The following is a 27938-nucleotide window of genomic DNA, read 5'->3' as shown; positions in this document are numbered from 1 at the left end:
CCTGCTTCAAAAAAAAAAAAAAATTGTCTTTTAAAGTAAGCAGAAAGTTGCACAACCATTCTTTTTTTCCTTGTTGTATTTTTTTTTTTTTAAAGATTTATATATTTATTTGAGAGAGCGAGAATGAGAGAGAGTACATGAGAGGGGGGAGGGTCAGAGGGAGAAGCAGGCTCCTCGCTGAGCAGGGAGCCCGATGCGGGACTTGATCCCGGGACTCCAGGATCATGACCCGAGCCGAAGGCAGTCGCTCAACCAACTGAGCCACCCAGGCGCCCTTTTCCTTGTTGTATTTAACATCTTAGTTCCCCAGAGAATCTCCTGGCAGCTTGAAAGAGTTAATGTTCCATCCTAAGCACCTCAGCACAAGGGACTTCTTAAAATGGGTGTCAAGGAAGAGAGAACTCAGTCCATTTGTTCACTGAGCTCCCACAAGGCTCTGAATAAACTAAGCAGAAAAACAACAACAACAACAAACAAACCCAAGGAAGGGAGAGAGGTTGGTATATTACCTCCCTGCCAAAATTTGAAACCAAACAGCGTGTTTCTACATATCTTGACTCCCCCGAAGACCAAGAGGAAATGCAAAAGTTCAGACTATAAATGTCAGTGAACTGCTAGATTATAGAGTTAGTAGCAAAATATATTTGCAACCCTTAATGCAGTTAAGCAAAGCTTCAGGGAGAAGCTGGAAATTTCTAAGGGAAATTTTGATTTGCAGTCAGTATGCTCAGGCTATTATTAGAAGTTAACATAACATAATAAAATAAAATTAAAAAAAAAAAAAAGAAAAATAGGTTTGATGTAGCCATGGGTGGGGGAGGGATAGCCCAGGTCCCATCTAAACACAGTTATCACTTTCACTTTTAAAGGCCCACTTGCTACCTATTCCACTTTTTGGGAGGGACATTTGGATACGCTGAATGACTAGGCCTATTTGATTTTTATGTCCCTGTCTTCAAGGCTCCTTGAATCTCACAGATCAACAAAGCTCAAACACCGCTATCTCTCCCTTCAGTTTGTTCATTTGAAAAATTAAGTTCTTGTAGTTCTGACACGAGGCTGTTCATAGTATAGCCACCGTTTACTGAGTGCAGGACAAAACTTGACCTATGGTATCCCATAGGGTTCTGGGAGAACCCAGCAGGAGGGTGCTTCACACATGAGGAAACAGCTTCTGAGACTTGCCTTAAAGCACAGAAATTAGACAAATGATGGATTGGGATTAACACCAGGGTTGTCTCACAACGAAGGCGGCTCTGTCTACAAGTCAGTGTCAGAAATAAAACCATGAGGACCTCGGGGATGCAGAAGTGATACCCACTGCTGGAGCCAGTCACGGCCACACTAACCTAATACCCAAAGGCTTTTATGTGGCAGAGAATGAACCCTTCTGTTTGGACAAGCGTATCTTATGGGCATTTTCTTGTGGCAGTCACCTGTTTATGTCCTACCTGTAAGTGTTTCCAAGAATCCCTAGTAATATATCAGTTTTCTTCCCTTCTTCTTCTAAAATGCTTTTCTTTGATTCCTAAGGAATTACTTTAGTCTTCCATGTCCTGAAGTTACTGTGGTGTGACTTTTATTTTAGGGGTATTTAACTTGTGCCTATCGAAGTGGAAGTTCCCCTTTCTGTCCTCATTTACACATCTACCTCTTCTACCTCTAGTCCTTTGTTTCTGTTTCTTGCAGTTTTTCTTGATTGCTTCCTATGCTGTACTTGTCAAAGTCCTTTTCTTTGCCCTTCATCTACTTTAATGTCACAAGGTATTCTCTCCTACCTTCATTTTTCCTTCTGAATGTCAGAGAGTCTCCCTTTCTCTGGAGGGAGCTCATTCTATCTCTTTTCTCTCCTTTCCCAGCTTCTTTGGCTTTTAGCATCAGTCAAGCCTGGAGTGAAATCATCACCACTAGAACTGAAATCCTATTCACTGTTGGACATGGAATAGGTCATCTTTAACCAAAGTTGTCCCATGAATAAGATAAGATTATTTTCTTTGTAGTGTTGTTGAGAATAATAAAATGGATAATGTATATAAAGTTCCTGGTTTATAGCAAATTTTTCTCTTTTGTTTTTTTTTTTACCATTATTTACATTTTCCTTTTTTTTTTAATTTAAATTTTACTTTGTTAACATACAGTGTGATACTGGTTTCTGGAGTAGAATTCAGTGATTCATCACTTATATACAACATCCAGTGCTCATCATAAAAAGTGCCCTCCTTCGCCTGGGTGGCTCAGTCGGTTAAGCGTCTGCCTTCGGCTCAGGTAGTGATCGCAGGGTCCTGGGATCGAGCCCCATATCATGCTCCTTGCTCAGCGAGGAGTCTACTTCTCCCTCTGCTCATGCTCTCTCTCTGAAATAAATAAATAAAATCTTTAAAAAAATAAAAATAAGAAGTGCCCTCCTTAATATCCTTCACCAATCTATCCCATCCCCCCACCAACCTCCCTCTATCAACCTCCACCAACTGTTCTCTATCATTAAGAGTCTCTTATGGTTTATTTCCTTCTCTCCCCCGCCAACCCCATTCCCATACTTTCATTTATATTCTTTCTTAAATTCCACATATGAGTGGGATCATATTTGTCTTTCTCTGACTGACTTATTTCACTTAGTATAATACACTCTAGTTCCATCTACATCATTGCAAATGGCAAGATTTCATTCTTTTTGGTGGCTGAGTAATATTCCATTGTGTATATATACTACATCTTCTTTATCCATTCATCAGTTGATGGACATTTGGGCTCTCTCCATAGTTTGGCTATTGATGATAATGCTATTAACATTGGGGTGCAGGTACCCCTTTGAATCTGTATTTTTGTATCCTTTGGGTAAATACCTGGTAGTGCAATTGCTGGGTTATAGGGTAGTTCTGTTTTTAACTTTCTGAGGAAACTCCATACTGTTCTCCAGAGTGGCTGCACCAATTTATATTCCCACCAAGAGTACATGAGGGTTCCTTTTTCTCCAAATCCTTGCTAACACCTGTTGTTTCTTGTGTTGCTAATTTTAACCATTCTGACAGGTGTGAGGTGGTATCTTACTGTAGTTTTGATTTGTATTTCCCTGATGATGGTGATGTTTAGCATCTTCTCATGTGCCTTTAAGCCATCTGGATGTCTTCTTTGGAAAAGTGTCTATTCATGTCTTCTGCCCATTTCTTAACTGGATTTTTGTTTTTGGGTGTTAAGTTTGATAAGCTTTTTATAGATTTTTGAATACTAAATCTTCATTGGATATGTCATTTGCAAATATCTTCTCCCATTATGTAGGATGCCTTTTAGTTTTGTTGATTGTTTCCTTTGCTGTGCAGAAGCTTTTTATCTTGATGAAGTCCCAAGAGTTCATTTTTGATTTTGTTTGCCTTGCCTCTGGCAACATGTTTAGTGAGAAGTTTTTTGTGGCTGAGGTCAAAGAGGTTACTGCCTGTATAGTCTCCTCTAGGATTTTGATGGTTTCCTGTCTCACATTTAGGTCTTTCATCCATTTTAAATTTATTTTTGTGTATGGTATACGAAAGTGGTCCAGTTTCATTCTTCTGCATGTTGCTGTCCAGTTTTCCCAACACCATTTGTTGAAGGGACCATTTTTTTTCCATTGGATAGTCCTTCCTGCTTTGTCGAAGATTAGTTGACCATATGATTGTGGGTCCAATTCTGGGTTCTTTATTCTGTTCCATTGATCTGTGTGTCTGTGTTTGTGCCAGTACCATACTGTCTTGATGACTATAGCTTTGTAATTTAACTTGAAATCTGAATCATGATGCCTCCAGTTTTATTTTTCTTTTACAGGATTGCATTGGCTACTCGGAGTGTTTTGTGGTTCCATACAAATTTTCGGATTGTTTGTTCTAGCTCTGTGAAGAATGCTGGTGTTATTTTGGTAAGGATTGCATTAAATGTGCACATTGCTTTGGGTAGTATAGAAATTTTAACAGTTTGTTCTCCAGCCCATGAGCGTGGAATGCTTTTCCATTTCTTGTGTCCTCCTCAATTTCTTTCATAAGTGTTCTATGGTTTTAAGAGTACAGATCTTTTACCTCTTTAGTTAAGTTAATTTCTAGGTATCTTATGGCTTTTGGTGTGATTACAAATGGGGTTGATTCCTTTTTCTGCTGTTTCATTACTGGTGTATAGAAATGCAACAGATTTCTGCACATTGATTTTATATCCTGCCACTTTGCTGAATTCATGAATTAGTTCTAGCAATGTTTTTGGTGGAGTCTTTCGGGTTTTCTACATAGAGTATCATGTCATCTGCAAATAGTGAAAGTTTGACTTCTTGCTAATTTGGATGCCTTTTATTTCTTTTTGTTGTCTGATTGATGAGGCTGATTTCCAATACTATGTTAAATAGCAGTGGTGAGAGTGGACATCCCTGTCCTGTTCCTGACCACAGGGGAAAGGCTCTCAGTTTTTCCCCATTGAGGGTGATATTAGCTGTGGGTCTTTCGTATGTGGCCTTTATGATGTTGAGGTATTTTCCATCTATCCCTACTTTGTGGAGGGTTTTTATCATGAAAGGATGCTGTATTTTGTCAAATGCTTTTTCTGCATCTATTAAGAGGATCATATGGGTCCTATATTTTCTTTTTTTAATGTGGTGTATAATGTTGATTGATTTGTGGATGATGAACTACCCCTGCAGCCCAGGAATAAATCCCACTTGATCGTGGTGAATAGTCCTTTTAATGTACTGTTGAATCCGATTTGCCAGTATCTTGTTGAGAATTTTTGTATCCATGTTCATCAGGGATATTGGTCTGTAATTCTCCTTTTTAGTGGAGTCTTTGGTTTGGGATCAAGGTAATGCTAGCCTCATAGAATGGGTTTGGATGTTTTCTTTCCATTTCTATTTTTTGGAACAGTTTGAGAAGAATAGGTATTAACTCTTTAAATGGTAGAATTCCCTTGGAAGCCATCCAACCCTGGAGTCTTGTTTGTTGGAAGATTTTTGATTAGTGATCAATTTCTTTGCTGGTTATGGGTCTGTTTGGATTTTCTATTTCTTCCTGTTTCACTTTTGGTAGTTTATATGTTTCTGGGAATGCATCCATTTCTTTCAGATTGCCTGATTTGTTGGCATATAATTGCTCATAATATTCTCTTATGTTTGTATTTCTGTGCTGTTGGTTGTGATTTCTCCCCTTTCATTTATGATTTTATTTATTTGGGTCCTTCTCTTTCCTTTTTGAGAAATCTGGCTAGGGGTTTAGCAATTTTGTTAATTCTTCAAAGAACCAGTTCCTTGTTTCATTGATCTGTTCTACTGTTGTTGTTGTTGTTGTTTTTAATTTCTGTATCACTTATTTCTGCTCTAATTTTTATTATTTCCCTTCTCCTGCTGGATTTAGGCTTTATTTGCTGTTCTTTTCCAGCTCCTTTAGGTGTAAGGTTAGGTTGTATATTTGAGACTTTTCTTGCTTCTTGAGGTAGGCCTGTATTGCGATATACTTCCCTCTTAGGACTGCCTTTGTTGCATCCAAAAGATTCTGGACTGTCGTGTTTTCGTTTTCATTTTTTTCATGTATTTTTTTTTATTTCTTCTTTAATTTTCTGGTTAACCCATTCACTCTTTAGTAGGATGTTCTTTAACTTCCATGTATTTGAGGTCTTTCCAAACTTTTTCCTGTGGTTGACTTCAAGTTTCGTAGTGTTGTGGTCTCAAAATATGCATGGTATGATCTCAATCTTTTTGTACCTTTTGAGTCCTGATTTGTGACCCAATATGTGATCTATTCTGGACAATGTTCCATGTGCACTTGAAAAGAATGTGTACTCTGCTACTTTAGGATAAAATGTTCTGAATATATCTGTTATATATCCATCCAGTCCAGTGTGTCATTCATGCCATAGTTTCCTTGTTGATTTTCTGCTGAGATGATCTGTCCATTGCTGTGAGTGGCATGTTGAAGTCCCCTACTATTATTGTATTACTATCAATATATTTCTTTATGTTTATTATTAATTGAGTAATATATTGGGTGCTCCCAAGTTGGGGCCATAGGTCTTTACAATTGTTAGGTCTTTTGATGGATAGACCCCTTAATTATGATATAATGCCCTTCTTCATCTCTTGTTATACTCTTTGTTTTAAAATCTAGCTTATCTAATATAAGTATGGCACTCTGGCTTTCTTTTGACATCCATTTGCATGATAGATGGTTCTTCATCCCCCCACTTTCAATCTGTAGGTGCCTTTAGATCTAAAACGATTCTCTTGTAGGCAGGATATAGATAGATCTTGTTTTTTTAATCCATTCTGATACCCAGTGTCTTTTGATTGGAGCATTTTGTCCATTTACAGAGTGATTATTGAAAGATACAAATTTAGTGTCATTGTATTATCTGTAGAGTGTTTCTGTAGGTGTTTCTGGTGATGTTCTCTGGTCCTTTCTAGTCTTTGTTGCTTTAGGTCTTTTTTCCCCACTCATAGAGTCCCCCTTAATATTTCTTGCAGGGCTGGTTTAGTGATCATGAACTCCTTTAGTTTTTGTTTGTCTGGGAAACTCTTTATCTTTCCTATTCTGAATGACAGCCTTATTGGATAAAGAATTCTTGGTTGCATATTTTCCCCATTTGATATGTTGAATATATTCTGCTACTTTCTTCTGGCCTGTCAAGTTTCCATGGACAGATCTGCTGTGAATCTGATGTCTTCCTTGTAGGTTAAGGACTGTTTTTCCCTTGCTGCTTTCAGGATTCTTTCCTTGTCTGTGTGTTTTGTGAATTTGACTGTGATATGCCTGGTGATGGTTGGTTTTTGTTGAATTTAATGGGAGTTCTCTGTGCTTCTTGGATTTTGATACCTGTATCCTTCCCCAGATTAGGGAAGTTTTCAGTTATAATTTGCCTGAATAAACCTTCTGCCTCCTTTTCTCTCTCTTCATCTTATGGGAATCCTATGATACAAATATTATTCCATTTTAATAAGTCACTGAGTTCCCTAAGTCTACTTTCATGATCCATTATCTTTGTTTCCCTCTTCTTTTCAGCTTTATTATTTTCCATAATTTTATCTTCTATATCACTGATTCATTCCTCTTTTTCATCCATTCTCATTTTTATGGTCTCCATTTGTGTTTGCATCTCGGTTGTAGCATTTTTAATTTCAGCCTGGCTAGATTTTAGTTCTTTTATCTCTGCTGTAAAGGATTCTCTAGTGTCTTCTATGCTTTTGTCAAGCCCAGCTAGTATCCTTATAATTGTTATTTTATCTCTCGCTGTCATTTCTTCCTGTTCTTTCCTTTGGTCACCCCTCCATCTTCCACAGGTCATTTTTCTGGTTTATAGATGTTCAGCTTTGTTCTCCAAGACTTCTGATATATTTTGTGGCTGTTCAGAATGATTTGATATTTATTTAGCTGTGTTGGAGTGAAGAGGCAGGCTTAGGGTCGCCCTACACCTCTGGCATCTTACCTCTCACCAACACCCCCCTTTGTTCTTTCTATGCCTTCTTTTCCTAATCCTTATTTTACAGCCACATGCTAATATTTTACCTTTTTTCTACAGATCCTCATCTCTTCTCCAGTGGTAGCTGACCCTGACTATGGTCCAAGAAACAGATCTATGTTTTGCATTGTTGCCCTGAACATGACCTGTCTGTTATTGCCTATTGCTGTTTTTATAGCTTTAAAAATTACTTGCACCAGTATTTGATGATTTTTTTAAATATGTAACAGACAGCAGGGATACAGCAGTGAACAAAACAGGCAACAATCCTTGCCCTCTTGAAGCTTACATTCTATTGGGGTTGGGGATGGGAAAATGGAGAATTTAAAAAGAGTGGAAAAATGTAGACTGGAGCTTTTGGGTTGTTGAATAATTCAAAGTGATGAGAGATGATGCACCTTGAAGAGGGCATGGAAGCTCCATGCCACATACCATTCCTGTACCTTGCCCTATGCATCTCTTTCCTTTAGCAAAAAAATGAATTTACACACAGAGCTCATACCTTTCACAAAAACTAATTCAAAAAGGATCATAGATCTAAATGTAAAATGCAAAATTATAAGACTTCTAGAAAATAACATTGGAGAAAATCTAGATGACTTGGGTCTGTTGATACCTTTTTAGACAGAACACCAAATGCATGATCCATGAAAGGAATTATAAGTTGGACTTTGTTATAATTAAAAACTTCTGCTCTGTAAAGGACACTCTCAAGAGAAGAGGAGAGAAGACACAGACTGGGAGAAAATATTTGCAGAAGTTATACCTGATAAAGGACTGTTATCCAAAATATACAAAGAACTCTTAAAACTCAACAATAAGAAAACAAACAACCTGATTTAAAAATGAGCAAAAGATCTGAGCAGACTCCTCAACAAAGAAGATATATAGCTGATAAATAAGCATATGAAAAGCTGTTCAACATCATACACCTCAGGGAACTGCAAATTAAAACAACAATGAGATATCACTACATACCTATTAGAATGGCAAAAATCGAAAACACTGACCACACCAAATGTTAGTGAACCTGTGGAGCAACAAGAACTCTCATTCATTGCTGATGGGAATGCCAAATGGAACAGCCACTTTGGAAGACAGTTTGGCAGTTTCTTACAGATCTAAACACATTCTTACCATATGATTCAACAGTCACTATCCTTGGTATTTTGTTAAATGAGTTGAAAATGTGTGTCCACACAAAAACCTACACGTAGTTGTTTATAGCAATTTAATCATAATTGCCAAAACTTAGAATCAACCAAGATGTCCTTCAGTGGAAAATTGAACTGGATAAATAAACTGTGTTACATCAATTTAATGAAATATTGTTCAGTGCTAAAAAGAAATAAGCTATCAAGTTACAAAGATAAATGGAGGAAACTTAAATTCTTGTGGCTTAGTGAAGGAAGCCAATATGAAAAGGCAACATATTATATAATCCCAACTGTAAGACATTCTTGAAAAGGTGAAACTATGGAGACAATCTTTTCACTGTCAGTGCTTGTCAGGGTTATAGGAGGTGAGAGATAAATAGTCTGAGCATAGAGGATTTTTAGAACAGTGAAACTATTGTATTGTATGATACAATAATGGTAGATACATGTCGTTATGCATTTGCCCAAATGTACAGAACATACAATATGAATGAACTCTAATGTAAACCATGGACTGTGGGTGATAATAATGTGTCAATGTAGGTTCATCAGTTGTAACAAATGTACCACTCTGGTATGGGATGTTCATACTGGGGGAGGTTGTTCATCTCAGAGAGACAGGTGATATTAGGTACCTCTCAGTTCTTTCCACTCAATTTTGCTGTGAACCTAAAACTGCTCTGACATATAAAGTCTGTTTAAAAATACAGAATGCAGGGGGGCCTGGGTGGCTCAGTCGTTAAACATCTGTCTTCAGCTCAGGTCATGATCCCAGGGTCCTGGGATTGAGCCCCACATCAGGCTCTCTGCTCAGCGGTAAGCCTGCTTCTCCCTCTCCCACTCCCCCTGCTTGTGTTCCCTCTCTTGCTGTCTTGCTCTGTCAAATAAATAAATAAAATCTTAAAAAAAAATACAGAATGCATATTTTCTGCATGTCTTCTGACTATATTCTAATCTCACCTATTTTTTGACTTGTTGGCATGAGTGACTATGGAGTGTCCATACCCTACCATTTTTGTTGCCAATAACAGCAGTGGCCAAATGTTTTCCTTCTTGGCAATAATTATTCTCTCAACTTAATCAGTGAGTGATTTTGTAAAATGTACTTAGGTTTTTTTTTTTTTTTTTTAAAGATTTTATTTATTTATTTGAGAGAGAAAGAATGAGAGACAGAGAGCATGAGAGGGAAGAGGGCAGAGGGAGAAGCAGACCCCCCGCCGAGCAGGGAGCCCGATGTGGGACTCGATCCTGGGACTCCAGGATCATGACCTGAGCCGAAGGCAGTCGCTTAACCAACTGAGCCACCCAGGCGCCCCTGTACTTAGGTTTCATAATAACTCAACAAGACAGGTAGAGCATCTGATCTTTTCTCTGTTTGGTAAAAAGAAACTGGTTTGCAGAGAAGTTAAGTGACTTGTAGGTCACAGAGACTGTTGGAGGCAGAGTCAAATTAGATCCCTGATCCTCTTTTTCCAGTGTTGGCCTCTTTCTCTAAGATTATACAGTAAGAAAACTTATAGTAAATTAATCTATTTCCTACATTCCCATAGCATTTGGTATAATTTATAAAGTGCTTTTATTGTACACCAAAGAGTTGGAATGTTTAACAACTACATTCAGAGGAACTGGATGATAGTAATACCTGAGGGTATTAGGATTCATGTGAGTTTTATGCAAGAGATGAGCCATCTTAGGTCTAATCTGATATTTATATTGCACTTTTTTGAAAAGTTAACATTTCCTTCTCTTGAAGGACAACAGAAATTCTCAGAGTACTGAAAACAGAGGAAGCACAGCAGGGATATGTAAGTAGAGATGGGACATTCCCATACAACCATCCATAGTAACACAATTTAAAAACTAAAGTTTGAGCAATTGCTGACAAAGAGTATTTGATGCAACCAACAAATGAAGAAATATTAGGAAGTGATGGCCAACTCTTAAGACAATGGCCCAACAGAATATCAATTGTATCAAACTGGAAACAATTCTCTTAGCAATACCAGCTAAGGGTTTTCACCACTTTTTTTCCCAATGGAGCAGAACTGATGCTTGCAGCAGAACATCCAGTCTTCCTTAATAACAGGATACTAGTTAGGCACAGTCACCTGATTAAAGATGGTATTTCCCAGCCTTCTTGCAAGTTTTATGTGACCATGTGACTAAAGTCTAGCCAGTGGAAGGCAAGGGGCACCTGGGTGGCTCAGTCAGTTGAGCGTCTGACTCTTGGTTTCAGCTCAGGTCATGATCTCAGGGTTGTGAGATTGAGCCCCGCATGGGTCTCCCCACTCAGCAGGGAGTCTGCTTGAGATCCTCTCCCTCTCCTTCTGCCCCTTCCTCCCACCCCTGCTTTCTTTCTCTTTCTCTCCCTAAAATAATGAATAAATAAATCTTAAAAAAAATAAAGTCTGGCCAGTGGGTTGTTATTGGAAGTGATATGTGCAAGTTTCCTGTTGGGTTTGAAAAGGAAGGGTCTTGACTTCACTTCCCAGGCTAGAATGAAAAGGTGATAATGGGAGCTGGAGTAGCCATGTTGGACCTCAAGGTGAAGCCAGGTATTAAGGATGGCAGAGCAATAAGATAGAAGTCCACCCACCTGTCTTTTATATGAGGGAGAAATAAACTTCTGTCTTCTTTAAGCCAGTATCATTTTTGGGCTATTATATTAACTAAAATAGAAGTTAATGTAAAAACTATATTGTATTCAATTGTAATTTGTTACATATTACTTTTCTAAAACTGACAGCGGTAACCATGCGTATTGTTCTCTCTCCAGAGTATTATTTCATTCATTCTCTTTCTTTTTGATGTTTTTATAATGTGAGAGTAATAGGACCTTCTATGTATTGTTATAGATCATTATTTAGATTGAGTGGACCTCCAAATGAGAAAGAGAGTGAGAGCAAGCATGCTCAAATGGTAATAGTAGTAAAAATCTGGTGCCTCAGGTGAACACATCAGATTCCAGTGTTCCGTATAGTATGGGGTGTTCCCAGGCCTGTTTTATTTAAGTGATCATTTTCAGGAATTTCCTCATTTAATTAAATCCTTGCTGTGTTATGCACATAGTTTAAATTTTAATGACATTTCTTAGATTTTATTTCCTTATATTTAAAATAAGGATAATACCTTTCAAAGTTCCCTCAAGCTCTGCTTGGTCCATATGGGGTTCTCCAGTAATGTTAGTGTCTTGTCATGAGCATACAAATATTCAGCACCCAATAGTAATACAAAAAAAAAAAAAAAAAAAAAATACAGAGGGGTAGCAACATTTTTTTTTTTTTTTTCCCATTAGAGTCGGTTTATAGAAAAAGAATGCCAGGGAGAAGAGAAATGCTTGCTGCCAATGCACAAATGCAATAGCATTTGCACTTTGGTAGTAGAACCTTGAGCCAGGTATCCTTATCACAATAGGTTTTAATTTAGACTGCCAGTTCCATGAAAGGGAAGTAGGCACATTGTGGAAAAACTTTCCCATTTAACCTGCATCTATTTTGGATGTGTTAGTTAGAGCTGAAAGGAGTAAGTACTTAAGCTGAGAATCTATTGATTTAAGCAGTACCATTCTCATATGTTCTTTTTCTTCCTACTGCTTTCTCATTATTCTTGCCTTTTATTTGCTCTTCAGACCTCTGTTACTTAATGAGCTCACATCTTCATTGAATTCTCCACCAGGATGCTTATTTCCTGATCCAGGAAAGTTCATTAACATGTACAAATAATAGAGACTCGAGGTAGAATTGTCCATAACAATGGATTGGCTCCTTGTCACGTTTCATAGTCTTTTCTGTCCCTGACCTCTGTACTTCTTTTTGTCTTTAGGGAATGTTCGAGAAGTAGTCTGGGAAGTAAAAAAGGAAGAAAGAGCTAGAAGTTATTGTGTAAAGGTATAGGGTCCATCTGAATTTAAGAATGGAATTAAAGTTGCAGCTTGAAAATCTTGATATATCTAACATTTTTAAAAGTATGCTTCCCACATTTTGAGATTTCATGTATTAGCAAAATTTAAAAAAATTTGAGGACTGGCACATAGTCGTCAACCTTTTTTTTCTTTCCCCGAATGACTACAAGAACTGTGATGCGAATGTACAATAAAACTTTCTCATCTGGAGACACAGAAATTTCAGATTAGTTATAACAGAGAGGAGAGAATAGTAGAGTATTACCAACCCAAACTAATATACTAACCAAAAAAGCGAGAGAAAGATATAATCATAACATAATAAAGGACAGTCTTTTGAGTTGAGTAAATTTATCTCTGTGAAAAACTCCAGATGTGAGTCTTATTTATTTATTTAAAAATTTTAGCTGGAGGTTGATGAAACATCCCCATTAACCCATAACCAGATTATGGGCAAACATCATGGATTGCAGGTGTAAACCACTCCAATTGAGACTCATTTGAGCCCGCTTTTCTTATTAGACATTTTTGCCCAATTACCCAGATTTGCATTCTTTCTGAGGCCCCACACTTCTTCTTGGCCTGATCTTCAATTGGTGGCACATTTTGCCTTCTTACTTCCCAGGCTCCTTCTCTGTCCTTGGGATGCTAATAACGATGTGGAGCACCATCATGCTGTAGTTCAAGTGATCCATCAGTTTAACCTTGCATCTCCCAAGAACCTTTCCTGAGATACAGCCCCACTGAGCAAGGGTTTAAAGTCAGTTTTTACAAATCACTGTGATCAGTTACTTGCTAACGTAGGGGAAACTTGACAGCTGGGACAGAATGCTTCTGTGGATAAAATGCAGTGGGGGAAGTGGCTGAAGCCATGCTTTTAAATGGAATCAGTGTTTGTCAGCTGCTTCACCATCTTGTACCAACATTACACTGGTAGCTAGAACTCAGGTAGTTTATGATAAATACCTCTCCCAGGACCCCTCTCCTCCTGCAAATATTTTAAAGTAACATAAGAGCAGTAATCCCAAGGAACATTATTACTCAATAGTAGAAATGTCATTTTGAAACTCTTTTTATATTTATCCCAAATAGTTAGCTGAAATTCCTTGTTGGAGAGCTATAACAAACAAAATTTGAGAAAATATTTGTTGTGATTTTTTTGCTAAAGAAATTAACATAACAAATGTGTAACTATAACGTGATATTTATGCATTTTATTTACAATGCATCTTTTTTTTTAAAAACCAACAAGTGGCATTGCACTGTACTCTCTTTTCTTGCTGTTCTTTTTTTGATATTAATCATTTGAATACTGTAAAAGCAGAATATTAGGGGCTTTGCTACTTTCCATTATAAGAATTATAATAATTAAAACAGAAAAAACAATTGTGATTATGGCAGACAAACACATCAAGACAAATCTCAGGATGAATTCCAGAAACATCAGGGAACACTTGTATTGTTGCACTTGGAAACTTTATTCAGAGGAAAATTAATTCAGAAATTAGCTCTCCTTCAATCTTCCCTTAAAAGCAAAAACAGTAGTAAAAATGATGGCTTGGGAAATCCCAGACAAAATTTCCTTCTTGTGCCCAACTTAGAAATTTCTTATAGCCTTGCTTGCTGTTTCACATCTAATAGCCAGGAAGTAATTAACTATGTTGATTTCAAAGAGATTACTTCAAGCATTATTCTCTCCTAACTATGGGGTTATAAAATTGAAGTAGCAATAACACCAAAGGTATTATTTAAACAGGAGGAGATGTTTAAATTTAAAAGATTTTATATTAATTTAGTTAATGATTATTTATTGAGCGACTCACATGCTATTTTCATGGTTAATGGAGAGATGGATACATCTAATATATTACCACTCCCCTCATGAGCATGGACTGTTTTAGAGTTAATGATATTTTGCTTTATTATTCAATTGACACATATTTATTGAGTATAGTACCCACATTCTTCTCGATTTTATAGGAGTGGCTCAGCTTGGGTCACTTGAAAGCAGAGCTTGAAACAAAGACTTATGCAGTTAGGTTATTTGGGGATTGATCTTATAGATCAAGAGTGGATGGAATAGGGAGAAGGAAACAGTATAAGGATGCTTACTGCTATAGGCAGTCACTAAGATATCCTATACAAGGGATACGGAGGAAGGAGATGTGGCATTTATAATGAAGTACTGAAGACAAAATTACTACTCTAAAACTACAGTGAAGAATATGGGCAGCCATATGACTGAGGAGAAAACTGTTCCATGTAGACCAGTGGTTCTCAACTGGGGTTGATTTGCACCACCTGCAGGTGATATTTGACAATACCTGGAGACATTTTTGATCAAGATGGTGGGGAGAGGGGGGTAGAGGAGGGAAGGGAGAGGGATGGGGTGAGAGGGTACACTACTGGCATCTAGTGGGTAGGGGCCAGGGATATTGCTAAACATACTACAATGTTTATAATATATAGAAACATCCAGCACAAAATGCCAATTATGTTGTTATTGAGAGAATCCTCTTAAACACTGAAATACCCCTGTCACCTGGGAATCTGCTTAAAATGTAGACTGTCTTCAGGAGGTCCAGGGTGGAGCCTGATGTTCTGCTTTTTCTAACCAGCTCCCGGGTGATGCTGATGTTGCTGGTCTGTGGACCATACTTTGAGTAACAGGGCTATAGACAGTAAGTATGGTGGGAGATTAGAAAAGTGAGAGATTAATAACAAGTAGAGCAACTTTTCTAAGGGAAAAGTCCTTAGACAAGGTGACATTCATGGTGGCTGAGATTTCTTGATGGGTAGTGAGAAAAAAAAGCCAAGAGCAACGTGGGTGAAGAAGTCAGGGTGACAATTTTTAGCCTAAATAAATATGACTTAGGAAGAGAGACTGGAAAGAGAATAGGGTTAAAAAAAAAACCTGGGTGGGAAGGCTTGTTTCATCCTTAATATTGTTCTGTGGCTGTGCAATTACACATCCTTTTGGGGCTTCTGTTTCCTCATTGTAAAAAGACCACTTCACAGTATTGTGTTACATAGGTTCAAGCCCAGTGAAATCATGTAGGTACCTTTTGCACTTTCCGGATGTAATTTCTACGGCCAGCCTGCCTAGGTTTGAATCTTAGCTGTATTTCTTACTCTGTGACCTAGAACAATACTTTTCTGGTTTTTACAATTTTGGTAAACAATTCTACAAGTTTGGTAAAAAATCAGTTTCCTTATGGGATGGTGTTTTACAAAACTACTGCTCATACAGGGTTAGCATTCATTCATTTCTTACTATGTGTCACTGTTCAAGTGCTTTACATGTATGACATTTTAAAGTTTCCCTACATTCCTGGATGCAGGTAATCACTGTGATCCCCATTTTACAGACAAGAAACTAAGGGTATATAACTTGCCCAAGGGCATACGGGTAGTGAACAGCACAGCTGTGGTTCAAACACAGGCCTTCTGTCACAGAGTGTATTTTTAGCCACTATATTACTGGGGTTTTCTTAAACATAGGCATTCCATGCCTCCATTTCTAGCTTTTGTTTCCTACAAGAATTTTGCTGTGTCAATTGGCTTACTCAAGAAGCTTTGGTATTTTCATATTTTCAGTTTACTAGAGAGGATTCAGCAAAGGGACTTCTTAACTTGTTAGGTCTTTGAAATTTTTCTGTCAAGGGGGAGGGACATCGCCCTGGACTCTTCTAGATTGATTGCTCTTTACTTGTATTTTTCACAATCTTAAGAGTCCATGGAAATAGGAGTAGGTATGTACAACCTCACCTCAATATTTCAGAATGCCTAAGATACACCATATATATTTACCCCGTAAAATGTAGCCACCTGACTGCAAAAATGTCAAGGCTGCATGTTTTTGAATGGAATTATAGAACTAATAGGCTCCCAATATATGTATCCCATACAATTAACATAATAATAATGATAATAATAATTATAGTAATACTTCTTGTAGAAAGTTAGGGAATCACTGACCTATAATATTGTCCACCCGGTCATGACTGGGTCAAACCCATTCACATATATGATGTTTCACTCTATGAAAATCTGTACTTTCATTAAATAGAATCTCCAGTTCTCCTGGCCCTTAGGCACCTTTTTGGCTCATCTGAGAAAACCACCTAAGTTGACAACCTCTTTTACCTCAGGCCGTCTCGCACTCTGTCACACGCTCCGCCTGCCTCCATCTCTGCTTCCCCGGAAACGAGGAGTGCCTGGTTTTCTTGTCAGCGGCAGCGCCTGTGTTTGGGCAGAAGGTGACATTGCTGATTTCCCATTTTTGATATTCTCTGAGGGGGATGTGGGTGGGACAAGAACATACCCAGGATTTTTTTTTTTTTTCTTTAAATGAACGTGTCATAAAATCTGTCGTGACAGATTTTAAACAGGTCCCTGTAACTGGGTGAAATGAAATGACAATAAGGGAAGTCTGGACAGAAACACATCAGCCCCATGAATTTCTTTCTATCAGTTGCCTTTGTCTTTCCCACTGAGTTGAAATGTTTCTCCCACGGAGCCTGTGATGCTTGCTGAGCAGAAGGTCTCTGGCACTCCAAAGCAATACCCTCCAACAGCCTCCAGTCCCTAAAGAAGAGGCAATTATAACCCCTCTTTCCTGGGAGGTGTCAGTCATAAAGGCAAAGGAGCCTTTGGAGATGGGTTGGAGGGTGTCAGTCACTCAAAGAATAATCTCTGGCATTGAACAAATGGTACGTTCTTGCACGCAGTGCCAGCAGGCAGCTCCTGGCTACAAACTCTTTTGCAGGGATGAAAGTCTTCCTAGTGGAGTTCTAGCAATTCTAAATATTTCATGCCTGTGCTCGAATAAAAAGTTGCCATGGGAAGGCTGGCTTGAAGATGTATTACTGTATTTCCAAATTAAAGTTTCTCATTAGCTTGTCCTTCTCTGTCCCATTCTCACCCAAGTCAGAAACTCCGACTGCAAGTGTTCTATAGACATTACGGTTCCTATCTTACGTATCTTCTCTATTGAGATCTGTCAGCTCTGCCTTCTGAGTCCTGCTAACGATATGTCACACACTAATAGGAGAGGAAGCAGAAACTACTGGATCTTATGAGGTTTTTAGAAGTATTTGTGGAAATCAAGTTGTATTACTGATCTATTATTGTGTAATTACCCCAAAACTAAGTGGCTTAAAAAAATAGTGAATATTCTCATACTTTCATACTTCATTTGAAGACTGAAGACTGGAATCAACTGGAGGCTTATTTACTGACCTGTCCAGCAGTGGATGCTGGCATTCAGCTGAGAAGTTGGCTAGGCTGAACAGAACATACGGCTTCAGCTTTCTCCCAACAATCCAGGTGGCTGGATTTCAAGGGCAAGTGTCTCAAGAGAGATACTGATTTTTATAACCTATGGAAGTCATACAGGGTCACTACTGTCACATCCTATTGGTTAATGCAGTTATAAAAGTCTGCCCAAGTTCAAGGGAACCTTGACATGAAGATATGTCAATAGCGCATTGTAAGAAGAACCTATGGGAAGACCACACATTATTGGTGAGCTCTTCTTTGCAAAATACAATCTGTTTCTCCAGTGCAGTTGAGAAAAGTTTAAACTAACTAGTACTTTGGGAGTATTGTCTATGCTTCCTAGTTGTTTGGCCACATAAATCATAAACTGATGGAAACTTCTCAGTTGTTACAATCTATCATATCTACATAATGATATGTAATATCTCAGTTGCTTTTATACTTAATATTTGTTTTAAGTATCATTTGAAGGAATACTTACCTCTACATTATGAATAAAGATACTGGAGGCTCAAAGAAATATAAATATCTTAAAATCACCCAGGTATTTAATGGCAGATTTGGGATCAGAACACAGCTTCTCTAACTCCTTTACCATTGTGCTTTTCATCAGAATTTATAACATCTACAATCTGTAACAATTTGTACTTAAATTTAAATATATATACTTTAAAATATTATGTGTCTCACATGATCTATATAAGACGATTGCCTTTTCGTTTTGTCCTTCAATAAAATGTACACATTTATAATGTCTTGATTACAGGTATGTCTTACTTTTCTTGCTACTTTGAATAGTATTTTAAAATATTGTGGTTTCTAATTGGTTGTTGTTAGTTTATAAAACTTCCAATGTTTTTCTTGTACAGATCTTTTATACAATATTCCTGCTGAGCTTTTTCTACCTTCTTCAGTAGGACGTTTAGCTTATTGATTTTCATCTTTCCTCTTTTCTTAATGTATGCATTTAATGCTGTGTGTTTCCCTTTTATTATTGCTGTAGTTACATCCCACAAGTCAGATATTTAGTGATTTTACTCAGTTCTGTATATTATAATTTCCGTTATGAACTCTTCCTGAAAACAATGTGTTTTTTTTTGACAATATATCAACAAGTTTACTCCATAGTGATATAATACAAGTTTTATATGCAACACACTGACTTTGGTGTTACAGAGTTTAACGTGTTTTGTAACTATCTTGTGGTGTTACTCTTTGCTTATCTGTTCTGTGTTGCACCAACAGATCCCTTTCCCATAGCTTTTTATTATTACTTATACAGTTTCTTTCCCTTAGACAAGGTGAAAAAGCTCAAGTTCCCACCCATGAAAAAAATGTTAACCCAAATTTAAGTTTCGGCATATTTTAACATTGGAAATAGGGTCTGCACAACATTTACTTTTACCTGAATAGTACTATACAAGGTTACAGTGTTGACCAAAAGAAGACACAGGTTTCTCATTAAACTTTTGTTTTAATGGGTCTCAAAATTCTGTGACAGATTTTTGGTCAAGTTGTTTCCATTAAAAATTACTGATTTTAAAAACTAATAACTTAATGCCACATACACACACACACACAAAAACAAATGGTCCACAAAACATTCTCCTTTCCTTCTGAAGGTTTCACGATGCATTGTTATCATTAACCAGTCTTCTACTATTAAACTTAAATGGTCAATTGACACAAACAGTTTTGAGACCGTTTTTCCACCACTGAATAAGACTGGGGTGGCAGGTATTGGGGATAATATTCATTTAGCCTTCTGAGCTTCCTGGGCAGACTCGGTGACCTTGCCAGCTCCAGCTGCTTTTTTTGTCCACTGGTTTGATGACACTCACAGCAGCCATCTGTCTCATGTCACAAATAGCAAAATGGCCCAGAGGAGGATAGTCAGAGAAGCTCTCCACACACATAGGCTTGCCAGGAACCATATCAACAATGGCAGCATCACCAGATTTCATGAACTTGGGACCATCTTCCACCTTTTTTCCAGAACGACGATCTATCTTCTCCTTCAGCTCAGCAAACTTGCAAGCAATGTGAGCTGTGTGACAATCCAGCACTGATTTGGCCTGGATGGTTCAGGATAATCAGCTGAGCCATGAAGCCAGCTACTTCCACTGGTGGGTCATTTTTGCTGTCACCAGCCACATTGCCATGACGAACATCTTTGACAGATACATTCTTTTTTTTTTTTATTTTTTTATTGTTATGTTAATCCCCATACATTACATCATTAGTTTTAGATATAGTGTTCCATGATTCATTGTTTGTGCATAACACCCAGTGCTCCATGCAGAACGTGCCCTCCTCAGTACCCATCACCAGGCTAACCCATCCTCCCACCCCCCTCCCCTCTAGAACCCTCAGTTTGTTTTTCAGAGTCCATCGTCTCTCAAGGTTCTTCTCCCCCTCCGATTTGCCCCCCTTCATTCTTCCTCTCCTGCTACATTCTTCTTCTTCTTTTTTTCTTTCTTAACATATATTGCATTATTTGTTTCAGAGGTACAGATCTGAGATTCAACAGTCTTGCACAATTCACAGTGCTTACCAGAACACATACCCTCCCCAGTGTCCATCACCCAGTCACCCCATCCCTCCCACCCCACCCCCCACTCCAGCAACCCTCAGTTTGTTTCCTGAGATTAAGAATTCCTCATATCAGTGAGGTCATATGATACATGTCTTTCTCTGATTGACTTATTTCGCTCAGCATAATACCCTCCAGTTCCATCCACATCGTTGCAAATGGCAAGATCTCATTCCTTTTGATGGCTGCATAATATTCCATTGTATATATATACCACCTCTTCTTTATCCATTCATCTGTCGATGGACATCTTGGCTCTTTCCACAGTTTGGCTATTGTGGACATTGCTGCTATAAACATCGGGGTGCACGTACCCTTTCGGGTCCCTACTTTTGTATCTTTGGGGTAAATACCCAGGAGTGCAATTGCTGGATCATATGGTAGCTCTATTTTCAACTTTTTGAGGAACCTCCATACTGTTTTCCAGAGTGACTGCACCAGCTTGCATTCCCACCAACAGTGTAGGAGGGTTCCCCTTTCTCTGCATCCCCGCCAACATCTGTCATTTCCTGACTTGTTAATTTTAGCCATTCTGACTGGTGTGAGGTGGTATCTCATTGAGGTTTTGATTTGGATTTCCCTGATGCCGAGCGATATTGAACACTTTTTCATGTGTCTGTTGGCCGTTTGGATGTCTTCTTTGGAAAAATGTCTGTTCATGTCTTCTGCCCATTTCTTGATTGGATTCTTTGTTCTTTTGGTGTTGAGTTTGGTGAGTTCTTTATAGATTTTGGATACTAGCCCTTTACCTGATATGTCATTTGCAAATATCTTCTCCCATTCTGTCAGTTGTCTTTTGGTTTTGTTGACTGTTTCCTTTGCTGTGCAAAAGCTTTTTATCTTGATGAAGTCCCAATAGTTCATTTTTGCCCTTGCTTCCCTTGCCTTTGGCGATGTTTCTAGGAAGAAGTTGCTGCGGCTGAGGTCGAAGAGGTTGCTGCCTGTGTTCTCCTTTAGGATTTTGATGGACTCCTGTCTCACATTGAGGTCTTTCAACCATTTGGAGTCTATTTTTGTGTGTGGTGTAAGGAAATGGTCCAGTTTCATTCTTCTGCATGTGGCTGTCCAATTTTCCCAACACCATTTGTTGAAGAGACTGTCTTTTTTCCATTGGACATTCTTTCCTACTTTGTCAAAGATTAGTTGACCATAGAGTTGAGGGTCCATTTCTGGGCTCTCTATTCTGTTCCATTGATCTATGTGTCTGTTTTTGTGCCAGTACCATACTGTCTTGATGATGACAGCTTTGTAGTAGAGCTGGAAGTCCGGAATTGTGATGCCGCCAGCTTTGCTTTTCTTTTTCAACATTCCTCTGGCTATGCGGGGTCTTTTCTGGTTCCATACAAATTTTAGGATTATTTGTTCCATTTCTTTGAAGAAAGTGGATGGTATTTTGATGGGGATTGCATTGAATGTGTAGATTGCTCTAGGTAGGATTGACATCTTCACAATATTTGTTCTTCCAATCCATGAGCATGGAACGTTTTTCCATTTCTTTGTGTCTTCCTCAATTTCTTTCATGAGTATTTTATAGTTTTCTGAGTACAGATCCTTTGCCTCTTTGGTTAGATTTATTCCTAGGTATCTTATGGTTTTGGGTGCAATTGTAAATGGGATCGACTCCTTAATTTCTCTTTCTTCTGACTTGTTGATGGTGTATAGGAATGCCACTGACTTCTGTGCATTGATTTTATATCCTGCCACTTGACTGAATTCCTGTATGAGTTCTAGCAGTTTTGAGGTGGAGTCTTTGGGGTTTTCCACATAAAGTATCATATCATCTGCAAAGAGTGAGAGTTTGACTTCTTCTTTGCCGATTTGGATGCCTTTGATTTCTTTTTGTTGTCTGATTGCTGTGGCTAGGACTTCCAATACTATGTTGAATAGCAGTGGTGATAGTGGACATCCCTGCCGCGTTCCTGACCTTAGGGGGAAGCTCTCAGTTTTTCCCCGTTGAGAATGATATTCGCTGTAGGTTTTTCATAGATGGCTTTTATGATATTGAGGTATGTACCCTCTATGCCTATACTCTGAAGAGTTTTGATCAAGAAAGGATGCTGTACTTTGTCAAATGCTTTTTCTGCATCTATTGAGAGGATCATATGATTCTTGTTCTTTCTTTTGTTAATGTATTGTATCACATTGATTGATTTGCGGATGTTGAACCAACCTTGCAGCCCAGGGATTGAGAGATACATTCTTGACATTGAAGCCCACATTGTCCCCAGGAAGAGCCTCACTCAAAGCTTCATGGTGCATTTCAACAGACTTTACTTCAGTTGTAACATTGACTGGAGCAAAGGTGACCCCATGTCAGGTTTAAGAACACCAGTCTCGACTTGCCCACAGGGACAGTACCAATACCACCAATTTTGTAGACGTCCTGGAGAGGCAGACGCAAGGGCTCGTCAGTTGGATGAGTTGGTTACAGAATGCAATCCAGAGCTTCAAGCAGTGTGGTTCCACTGGCATTCCCATCTTTACAGGTGACTTTCCATCCCTTGAACCAAGGCATGTCAGCACTTGGCTCCAGCATGTTGTCACCATTCCAACCAGAAATTGGCACAAATGCTACTCTGTCGGGGTTGTAGCCAATTTTCTTAATGTAGGTGCTGACTCCCTTAACGATTTCCTCATATCTCTTCTGGCTGTAGGGTGGCTCAGTGGAATCCATCTTGTTAACACCAACAATTAGTTGTTTTACACCCAGTATGTAAGCCAGAAGGGCATGATCATGGGTCTGCCCATTCTTGGAGATACTGGCTTCAAATTCAATGACACCAGCAGCACCAATCAGGACAGCACAGTCAGCCTGAGATGTGCCTGTAATCATGTTTTTGATAAAGTCTCTGTGTCCTGGGGCATCAATGATGGTCACATAATACTTGCTGGTCTCGAATTTCCACAGGGAGATATCAATGGTGATACCACGTTCATGTTCAGCTTTCAGTTTATCCAAGACCCAGGCATACTTGAAGGAGCCCTTTCCCATCTCAGCAGCCTCCTTCTCAAATTTTTCAATAGTTCTTTTGTTGATCCCACCACATTTGTAGATCAGATGACCAGTAGTGGTAGACTTGCCCGAATCTATGTGTCCAATGACAACGATGTTGATGTGTCTTTTCCTTTCCCATTTTAGTTTAGGTTGAGCGGTGGTTTTCATGACACCTGCGTTCTGGCGGCAATCCCGTTGTGAAAAAGCTGAAAACAATGTATTTTTAAGAAGAGTTTCTTTTAATGCCACACACACACACACACACACAAAATTATAATATTGGTTCTGTTTTTCTAGAGAACTTTGACTAACACATTTGACAATAATGTTTATTATTTTTCTATAATGCTGGATCCGATTTCCTAATATTTTGGTGACAATTTCTATGTTTATGCTTATGAGGGATAGTGGCCTGTAATTTTGTTCTTTTAATATTTTTGTTAGGTTTTGGTATCAGGGTTATACTGGTCTCATAAAACGAGTTGAGGAGTGTTCCCTCCTGTATTGCCTGAAAAGTTTAGTCTAAGCTTAGTAGTTCTTGAAATATTTGACAGTACTCCCAAGTAAAGCCATCTGAACATGGAGATTCTTTTGTGGAAAATTTTTAATTACAAAGTCTTTTTTTAAAACAGTATAATGGCTGTTCAGGTTTTTTATTTGTTTTTGTGTCAGTTTTGGTAAATTGAATTTTTAAAGGAAATGTTTCCATTTTATCTAACTTCTTCTATAGACTGTCATAAAGTCATATTATCCCCTTATTTTCCATTTAATGTCTGTAGGGTCTGTGTTTATAAACTGTAATTCATTCCTCATATTGATAATTCATGTTTTTTCTTTTTTTCTCTTTATCAGCGTTTCTTGGGTTTTATCAGTTTTATTAATCTTTTTTTTCTTGAGAACCAACTAGTATGATTCTGTCATTATCTTTATGATTTCCTTCTTTATATTTTCTTTTTGTCAAGGTTGCCTTTTTTTTTTCTTCTTGAGTTGGACATTTTGTTAATTAATCTTAAACTTTTCTCTTTTCTAATATAAGCATTTAAAGGCAAAAATTAAGTGAAATAGGTGAAGAGGATTAAAAGTACACTTAAATGATGAGAACTGAGTAATGTATAGAATCGTTGAATCACTGTATTATACAGCAGAAACTAATATAACACTGCATATTCACTACACCGGAATTAAAATAGAAAAAAAGAAGCAAACATTTTCCTGTAAGGGCTTTAGCTGCAGTCCCAAAACTTTGACACATTGTGTTTTCATTATGATTCAAGTTGAAATATTTTCTAATTTCCTTTGTCATTTCTTCTTTGACCTGTGAGTATTTAGAAGGGCATTGCTTGACTTCTAAATATTTGGCGATTTTCTAGATATTTTGGGTTTTTCTTTTTACTTAATTTTAATTAATGTGATTAGAGAATATATTCTAGATGATTTTATTTTATTTTATTTTTTTAAGATTTTATTTATTTATTTGACAGAGAGAGACACAGCGAAAGAGGGAATGCAAGCAGGGGGAGGGGGAGAGGGAGAAGCAGGCTCCCCGCTGAGCAAGGAGCCCAATGTGGGACTCAATCCCAGGACCCTGGGATCATGACCTGAGCCGAAGGCAGATGCTTAATGACTGAGCCACCCAGGCGCCCTATTCTAGATGATTTTAATTCTTTGGAAGTTTTTTGAGATTTGGTCTATGGCCCCAAATATGGTCTTGGTGAACATCTTCATTTGCTTGAAAATAATATACAGTTGAACTTTGAACAACACAGGGTTAAGGGTGCTGACAGCCCCAACCCTTCACCTTTGAAAATCTAGGTATAATTTTTGACTCCCCAAAAACTTAACTCCTAATAGCCTACTGATGACTGGAAGCCTTACCAATAACATAAATGATGATTAACACATATTTTGTATATGTATTATATACCACATTCTTACAATAAAGTAAGCTAGAGAAAAGAAAGTTTTATTAAGACAATCATAAGGACATAGTACTATACTTTATCTATTAAAAAAATTCCACATATAAGTAGACCCACACAGTGCAAACCTGTGTTGTTCAAGGGTCAATAGTATATTCTTCAGTGTTTTGGGTGTAATATTTTATAAATCTCAATTATGTCTGGTTGGTTGAAAGTATTTAGATATTTTATATTATTTTGATTTTTATCCATTTGTTTTTTTAAATTACTGAAAGCAGGATGTTAAAATCTCTAACTATGATTGTGGGTTTCTCTATTTTCCTTGAATTCTGTCAGTTTTCCTAGTCTAATTCCCTGTTACCATATTGCTATCGTATAATATAGGCTGCTGGGTGTCTTGCCTCTGAAATGAATTTTATTCCTACTACCACCCCATTGCTAAACCTACACCACATAATCTGTTTTGTTATGAAATTATTACATGTCAAGGTACCAATTTCTCTATGAGCCCAAGTAGGCTAAGTACTTTTACACTCCAAAAATTGCAGTGATTTAAGGTTTATTTTATGCTCATGTTACATCCAGTGTGTGTTGCCATGAAAAGGGTTCTTGTCCACACAATCATTCAGGTGATTGGCTTTTTCTTTGAGTATCTTCTCACTTCTTCATTACCTCAGGGTCACCAGTGGATTTCTTGAATCTGGCTAACAAAAGAGAGAAAAGAATGAGTAGTACTGTAGACAAGGTGTTTGGAGTGTGGGCCTTGAAAGGGTGTATTTCCCTTTACCTGTATTGCATTGGCACTCAGTTACCCAGCCATTCTAATTGAAGGAAAAAGCTGAGGAATGTGGACTGGTTGTGTGACCAGGAAGAGAAGGAAATGCATTTTGGTGCTATGTAGCATTACCTCTACGACATACTGCAGTTCCACCAAGATCCGCTCCATATAGTGTTTAAGTTACACAATACAACATTTTGTTTCATTCTAAGTACTGAAACAAAAGTAAAGTTTAGTATAGTGGGTTGCATAATATATTGAATTTCTGCTCACATAAAATACCATGTCTTCTGTTACCTTGGTTGAGAATGATTATTCTCATCTCTGTCATTTTATGGTTTTGGCTTTGTAACTTGGTTAAAATATTTACTATGGTCCTTCAAACAGTAAAGAAGCTGTGGATTCATTTTTTTCTTTCCCTCTAGGTGGTGAACTCCTTGAGGTAACAGAATTATGTGTTATTAATCTCTGTATCCCCAAATGTACCTAGCGCAGGGTTTCACCTTTGGTTCATAGGCAAGAATACATGTCTGTTGAACTGAATTGAGAGAAAATTATAACTCAAGGAGCTATCAAGAAATTTGCAGACTTTCCATTTTTATCATTTAATCTCCTTATTTTATTGTTCTAGAAACTGAGGATCAGAGAAATTTTATGCCATAACCATGCTTATATAGCTAGTGAAATATCTAAACCAGAACTAAAACCCAGCTGTTCTGATTGGTAGTTGGAATTGTTTTTTACCTAACCAATTTGACCATGATTGTTGCTTCTCAGTTGAGGTATAACAATAAAAATTACATGTTTAAAAATTAAAACTTTTGTTGAAAACACCTCTGTTAAAAAAAACTATTATAGCATTTTCATAATAGCGTTTGTTAATGTCACTTGTATGTCCCCAAAGTATGTTTCTGTACAGCTTTTTGAAGATTATTTTCATTTTGGCACATTGGCAGATAGGAAAAATATGTGCCAAAAAAGGGCAGCATGATATTATCTTGGAAACAAAGAAGCATAAATTGTATGCATCAGGCATAAACTGAAGCTTAATTATTACACTTGAGAAAAAACATATTACATGAATTATTAAAATAATTTCCTTATCTGGTTATCAGAGTTAGAACTGAATCTCATGTTTTTTTTTTCGTCAAGACAATATATAATGGACAGAAATTGCTGAAATAAGTTAGCCATTTCACTTTCACTTAATGTGATGGTTAATTTTAACTTGACTGGGCCACAAGGTGCCCAGACATTTGATCAAATATTTTTCTGAGTATGTCTGTGAAGGTGTTTCCAGATGAGATTAAAATTTGAACCAGTGGACTGAGTAAAGCAGATTGCTCATCCTAATGTGGATGGTTCCCATCCAATCAGTTGAAGGCCTGGATAGAACAAAAAGGCTGACCCTCCTTTGAGTAGTAGGAAATTCCTCCTGCTTGACTATTTTCAGGCTGGGACATAATTCTTTTTCCCGTTTTTGGACTTAAAACACTGGCTCTTCCTGGATCTTAAGCCTACTGGCCTCTGGACCAGATCTACACCATGTTCTCCGGCCTCTGGACTTGGACAGGACTATACCGCCAGCTCTTCTGGGTCTCCACCTTGCCAGATGCATATCTTGGGACTTGTTAGCCTCTGTAATCAGATGGGCCAATCCTATCTATCTATCTACCTATCTACCTATCTACCTATCTGCCTATCTATCTATCTACCTATCTATCTATCTATCTATCTATCTATCTATCATCTATCTATCATCTATCTATCTCAGGGTTTCAGGGTTTTCCAGAGAAAGAACCAATTGGATGTGTGTGAGTGTGTGTGTGTGTCAATTATAATTAATAATTATAGCTTTGA

The 27938-nt window shown here is 37.8% G+C and overlaps 1 pseudogene; it reads right to left on the bottom strand.

Moving 5' to 3' along the window:
- Positions 1–22510: 22510 nt before the first annotated feature.
- On the bottom strand, positions 22511–23549 carry LOC118554998 (elongation factor 1-alpha 1 pseudogene; annotated as a pseudogene).
- Positions 23550–27938: the final 4389 nt, after the last annotated feature.

This window comes from Halichoerus grypus, chromosome 14, assembly GCF_964656455.1.
Source record: "Halichoerus grypus chromosome 14, mHalGry1.hap1.1, whole genome shotgun sequence".
Taxonomy (NCBI): domain Eukaryota; kingdom Metazoa; phylum Chordata; class Mammalia; order Carnivora; family Phocidae; genus Halichoerus; species Halichoerus grypus.
Note: the sequence above shows the minus strand (reverse complement) of the source record. Positions and strands in the feature narration are given on the sequence as shown.